We start from the raw sequence: 4,110 nt of genomic DNA on the forward strand, positions 1-4,110 counted from the left end.
ACCACAAATGTCCTCAGACATTGCCCAGTGTCCCCTGGATGGGGGGTGACAGGATTGTGGCTTTACTGAGAACCACTGCCCTCCAGGAGAAACACAAATCCTCAAGCTGGAGAGAAGGTGTTTCTGTGGGTCTCAGGGGGGGACTGAGAGGATACACGTGGCTCTGTCCCCCACCTTTCCCCATTCCAGTCCTCGCCTGAAGAGGATTTTCAATGCCTCAGTTTGTCCTTCTGCAAAATGGGTCCATATGTTGGCTATTTTTATTTATTTATTTTTTTCTGCTTCTTAAAAACCTCCCCACCCTTCAGGACTAGAAGCCGGCCCCCAGGGACAATAGTCGTGCTAACCACCCGGACCAGGTGCCCCCACCCCAGGCGCGGAGCCCTGCTTCCCACCAGCCCACCGGGGCTGGGTGCCACGGGATGCCCATGATGCACATGGGGAGACGTAGGCCCGGAGCAGTCAGGGACTGCGTTGAGGTGGCCCAGCGGCTCTGCTGTCCCCTCAGACTGTGGGCTCTTAACACCCCGTGTCCCGCAGGTGGAGCAAGGGCCACCGACATCGTGGACGGGCAGGAAGCACAGCCCCACTCGCGGCCGTGCATGGCGTCTCTGCAGCTGCCGTAGACCCCAGGCAGCCACTTTTGCGGGGGACACCTTGATTCACCCGCGGTTCGTGCTGACCGCCGCCCACTGCCTGCAGGAAATGTGAGCGGGGCCCAAGGGGAAGGCCCAGCCCTGTCCCGGGGAGGACGGCGGGCTGGGGGGCCCTCCCCACGGTCCCACCTGCCCAGGGAGCGTCAGGCTCAAGCCCGGTTGATGGATCCCAAGCCCAGGATACCCCTAAAATGAACACCCCGATCCCTCAGCCCCCACAACCAGGTGAGCATAGCGCTGGGGGCCCACGACCTGCTGACCCCCGAGCCCACCCAGCAGAGGTTCAGCATCACTCACCTGTTTGGGAACAATTATGACCCGGAGCAGAACCTCAATGACATCCTCCTTGTACAGGTTGGGGGGGACCTGGGGAGCTCAGAGGGGTGGGACCAGCAGGGCTCATGGGTCCCTCGTTCCTTCATTCCTTCTGCAAACACCTATTGAGCACCTACTGTGTACTAGGCCATGAGATTTTGTCCGCGTTCTTCACTACTGGACCCTTGGGGCTTAGAACAGGACTTACACAGTTGGTACCCAATAAGTGCTTTGTGAATGAATGAATGAAAGAATGTGATCATGAGTGACAAATGCCACAAAGGGGAGGCCCCTGGGGTCCAGACAGAGCTCACGGCAGGTGCAGAGGACGCAGAGAGGCCCTTTGAGGTGCTGCTGTGGTGGGAGGGGTCAGGAGGTGGGTGGGCCCGAAGTAGGGGTGGCCTCAGGGTCCTGGGGACAGGGTCTCACCCCTGCCCATGCCCCGTTCTAGCTGGGCTGCCCAGCCACCCTCTGCGCTGAGGTCGCAGTTGCCCAGCTGCCGCAGCAGAATCAGCAGCTGCCCCACGGCACCCAGTGCCTGGCCATGGGCTGGGGGCGCCTGGGCACGCACGCAGCAGTGTCCCGGATCCTGCAGGAGCTCAACGTCACCGTGGTCACCTTCCTGTGCCGGCCGCAGAACGTGTGCACGAGGGTTCCCTGTCGCAGCGCTGGCATCTGCTTCGTACGGGCGGCGGCGGCGGCGGCGGCGGCGGCTGCCGCTGCTGCTTGGGGCGGGGACCTCCCTCTGCTCCGTCAGAGCGGCAGCTGGAGTCCCAGACAGACTCGCCCTCTCCGGGCCTGCCCGCTGTGAGCACCTGCATCAGCGACTGCGCGGCCCCATCCCGGCCCCTCCGCCAGAAGCGACATTTCCCAGAAAGACACCTTGATCACAATAATACATTGAACTTTTAAGTGAAGAAAACAGAACTGAGGTTACCGGAGGAGGGAAGGGAGGAATTGGTAAAGGGCCACGAAATAGATTCCATTGTATAATGGAGAGTATACTAATTACCCTGATTGAATCACCACATATTGCACACAATATTGATATCCAATGCTGTCCCCCACAGATATGGACAATCAATTGTGCCCTAATAATAAATATATATATTTTTAAAAAATACAAAATCATGATGTTGACAGGTATGAGCTCCCTCTGACGGCTCTAGGAGAAAACCCTTCCTTGTCTCTTCCAACTTCCAGGGGCTCCAGGTGTTGCTTGGCCTGGGGCTGTGCTCCAGTCTCTGCCTCTGTCGCCATGCGGCCTTATCTTTGTGTCTTCGTCTTCTCCTTTTCCATCTCTTCCAGGGCCACTTGCCCTTGGATTTAAGGCCTGCCCAAATAATTAGGATGGTCCAACCTCAAGATCCTTAACTTAATTGCATCTGCAAAGACTTTTTCCAAACAAGGTCATATTCAGAGGTTCTGAGGATTGGAACGTGGACATATCTTTTTGGGTACCATCGATCAATCCACTACAGGTGTTGATTAAGCAATAATTGCTAAGTTTAAATTAAATAGTAAAATTGAGTTAAGAAGATAATTTTTAAAAATTATACTCCCAATAGTTATGTTGAAGGTAGGTTCCGGGGGGCCTGATGTTGGCCTCAACCCACCCAGCTCTCTTACCAGTTTCTTGACTCCACCACAGGAGTGAATTTAAGGGCAGAGTCACAGTGGAAAGTGAAAACAGGTTTAATATAACAGATAAGAAATGCAGATTCCACAGAGACAGTGCGGCATCCTCCAGAGACTGAGCGGGGCCCACACCAAGTCTAATACAAAAGTTCAGGGCAGACATCAAGTCTAAACAACTAAACTAAACAACAACAAAAATGTGCTTAAAGGTCAGCACAGAGTGCAAGCTGGCTCAAGAGAGTGAGCAGCAGCTTGGTGAAAGTAAGTTAGATACAAAGTAACATAATGCACACCTCAGCCAGCCAAGTGCCGACTGCCTGCAGGAAAGTGAGCAATGGCCCTGCCTTCACTGGGATTTGGCTTTTAGAGTTTCTCTAATGAATATTCAGTTCAGGTTTAGTTCCTGGTTATATGCATCAGGCATATATGCAAGAATGTTCTGTGCTCTCTATTGAGCACCCCCAGCCACTGGATTGCAAAAGCCAGTCCCTTGTGGTCACATTTTCTGTGTGTTGGTGCTGAAAACAGGTCTAACTGGCAACAGTAACTTTTCCCCAGGGGAGAAGTCAGAGGAGGGGGCCTGAGACCTCAGGAGTGGCAGGAAACCCAGAGGCATGTCCTGAAACCCAAGCCCAGGTAACTGAGCAACTCCTGTATCAGTCTCAGCCATATGGGTAAGCAAAGAGAAATAAAAAAGTGGTTCTCATAGAAGTAGAGTAATGTTTACCAGAGGCTGGGAGGGGAGGGAGGTGGGGAGGAGGAGGTGTAGACTAATGGGTACAAAACTGCTATCTACCCGAAGTGACTCATTCTGCAGCCTATACATGTATGGAAACAGCACACTGAACCCCACAAAAACAAGTACAAATAAAATGGAATTTTTACATAAACCCATGACAGGATGCTCAGCACTGTCAGGCAAACTGAAACCACAATCAAATCCCACCGCACACCTATTAGAATGTCTAAATAAAAATGAATGAAAATCTCAAGGGCTGGCAGGGATGTGGAGCGACAGAAACTCTAAGACATCACTGGTGGGAAAGAGACATGGCACAGCCACGCTGGAAAGAACTTTAAGTTTTTAATATAAAGGTCAGCTCAGGCTCACCGTAGGTCTCAGCCATCACACCCCTGGTCTTTACCCTAAAAAAAAAAAAAAAAAAAAAAAGCTTGGGCAGGTGCACCAGGATGAGGGGGCGATGCTTGGGGTCCACTCTGACCCCCTGTCCACAGGGCCAGGGAGGAGACGGTGAGCCGTGGCACCGAACCCAACCCCCAGTGTAAAATGAGATGAATAACCCCAATTTCCCAACAAAGCTATGTGACTTCAGACTTTGCTCATATGCAAAAAGTTAAGTAAATCCCAAGCTGCAAAAAAAACCCCAAAAGAAATGAAAAAGAAAAGTTTATGTCCACACAGACACCTGTACACAAATGCTTATAGAGTCCTCAGTCATAATAGGCAAACCTAGAAGCAACCTAAATATGTTTTAAGAAA

General features: G+C 52.2%; 1 pseudogene; it reads left to right on the plus strand.

Moving 5' to 3' along the window:
* Positions 1–542: 542 nt before the first annotated feature.
* On the plus strand, positions 543–1,782 carry LOC134375986 (myeloblastin-like; annotated as a pseudogene).
* The last annotated feature ends 2,328 nt before the right edge of the window (positions 1,783–4,110 follow it).

This window comes from Cynocephalus volans, chromosome 4 (genome assembly GCF_027409185.1).
Source record: "Cynocephalus volans isolate mCynVol1 chromosome 4, mCynVol1.pri, whole genome shotgun sequence".
In the NCBI taxonomy this organism is placed as follows: domain Eukaryota; kingdom Metazoa; phylum Chordata; class Mammalia; order Dermoptera; family Cynocephalidae; genus Cynocephalus; species Cynocephalus volans.